Here is a 2553-nt window from a genome sequence, read left to right as displayed (position 1 = left end):
AGGATTTTGACAAACTTAGGCGAGTCCTTGGACTGCAGCTAAGCCTCCGAGTGGAAGTCTGGCTTACCACTCGGTAGGATTTTGATAACTTAGGCGAAACGGATTCGCAGCTAAGCCTCCGAGTGGGAGTCTGGCTCACCACTCGGTAGGATTTTTACAAACTTAGGCGAAACGGATTCGCGGCTAAGTCACCCACTGAGGGGGAATTTTATTGGACAAAAATAAAAAGTGACAGAAATTATGGAGGAACTATGACACTATTATTTTGAGGTCCATGAACTACAGAAGTACTTTATTGCAACTCATCCGAGTGATAAAACTTAAGTATAAAATGGGCGGAGTAGCTCCGCGTTCCAAGCTCGGGGCTCGTCGATATTATGCTCGACGTTGTAAAGACGGTACGCCCCGTTGTGGAGAACCTTTGTGACGATGAAAGGACCTTCCCAAGAAGGAGCAAGCTTGTGTGGTTTGTGCTGATCCACTCGGAGAACTAAATCTCCTTCCTAGAAGGCTCGACCTCTCACATTTCTGGCGTGGAAACGATGCAAATCTTGTTGGTAGATGGTCGACCGGATCAAAGCCATCTCCCTTTCTTCCTCTAAAAGGTCGATTGCGTCCTGCCGCGCTTGTTCCGCCTCTGCTTCGTTGTAGATTTCAACTCGAGGAGCATTGTGGAGAAGGTCACTCGGCAAGACTGCTTCAGCTCCGTAGACCAAGAAGAATGGAGTTCTTCCGGTCGACCGATTAGGTGTGGTCCGCAGCCCCCAAAGCACTGAGGGAAGTTCGTCGACCCAAGCTCCAGCCACGTGTTTGAGATCACGCATCAGTCGAGGCTTCAATCCCTTAAGAATCAGTCCGTTAGCTCGCTCTGCTTGTCCATTCGACTGCGGATGGGCGACTGAAGCGTAGTCGACCCGTGTGCCTTGGGAGTTGCAGAAATCTCTGAATTCCTCTGAGTTAAAGTTCGACCCATTATCTGTAATGATGCTGTGCGGGACTCCATATCTGAATATTAGTTCCCTGATGAAGCTAACAGCAGTACCGGTGTCAAGGCTCTTGATTGGTTTAGCCTCGATCCACTTGGTGAACTTGTCGACTGCCACCAGTACATGCGTGAAGCCACTTCGTCCTGTTCTCAAAGGACCGACCATGTCCAGTCCCCATACTGCGAAAGGCCAGACGAGTGGGATGGTCTTCAGGGCCGACGCAGGCTTGTGCGACATATTCGAGTAGAACTGACATCCCTCGCACTTATCCACTATCTCTTTTGCCATCTCATTCGCCTTTGGCCAGTAAAATCCGGCTCGGTATGCTTTGGCCACGATGGTCCGAGAGGACGCATGATGACCACAGGTTCCCGAGTGGATATCATTGAGGATGAGTCGACCTTCTTTTGGTGTTATGCACTTCTGACCAACTCCAGTCGCGCTTTCTCTGTACAATTGTCCTTTGATTACGGTAAAGGCCTTAGATCGACGGACGATCTGTCGAGCCTCTTCCTCATCCTCCGGGAGCTCTTTTCTCAGGATATACGCGACGTATGGAACTGTCCAGTCGGGAATGACCACCAAAACCTCCATGATCAAGTCGACCACCGCTGGGACTTCAACCTCAGTCGGATCTGTGGACTCTTGGGCTGTGGAGCTTCTTCGGTGAAAGGATCTTCTTTGACTGACGGAGTGTGTATATGCTCCAAGAACACACCACTCGGAATGGCTTCTCTCTTGGAACCTATCTTTGCTAGATCATCAGCTGCTTGATTTTTCAGTCGGGGTATATGATGGAGCTCCAACCCCTCGAACTTCTTTTCCAGCTTCCTCACTGCACTGCAGTATCCAGTCATGGCTGGGCTTCTCACGTCCCACTCTTTCATCACCTGGTTGACCACTAAATCCGAGTCGCCATAGACCATCAGGCGACGGACGCCGAGTGAAATGGCCATGCGCAACCCATATAAGAGGGCCTCATATTCTGCCTCATTGTTGGAGGAATCAAAGTGAATCTGGAGCACATATCTGAGCTTATCTCCTCTGGGGGAAACCAGGACAACCCCAGCACCGGAACCATTCAACATCTTAGAGCCATCAAAGAACATGGTCCAATGCTCCGAGTGAACTTCAGTCGGCTGCTGTTGTTCAATCCACTCGGCGAGGAAATCTGCTATTACCTGGGACTTAATGGCTTTCTTTGCCTGAAACTTGATATCAAGGGGAAGAAGTTCAATCGCCCATTTGGCCACTCGACCAGTTGCATCTCTGTTGTGCAAAATCTCTGATAGTGGAGCGTCGCTGACGACTGTGATGGAATGATCAGAAAAATAATGAGCAACCTTCTTTGTGGTCATGTATATTCCATACACAAGCTTCTGATAATGAGGATATCTCTGCTTGGATGGAGTCAAGACTTCAGACAAATAATACACTGGGCGCTGAACTTTGAGAGCTTTTCCTTCTTCTTCCCGCTCGACCGTAAGCACAGTACTGACGACTTGTCCTGTGGCTGCGATATAGAGCAACAGAGGCTCTTTGCTGATTGGAGCAGCAAGCACCAGCT

This window comes from Triticum dicoccoides, chromosome 3A (genome assembly GCF_002162155.2).
Source record: "Triticum dicoccoides isolate Atlit2015 ecotype Zavitan chromosome 3A, WEW_v2.0, whole genome shotgun sequence".
In the NCBI taxonomy this organism is placed as follows: domain Eukaryota; kingdom Viridiplantae; phylum Streptophyta; class Magnoliopsida; order Poales; family Poaceae; genus Triticum; species Triticum dicoccoides.
This window is presented reverse-complemented; position numbering follows the sequence as displayed.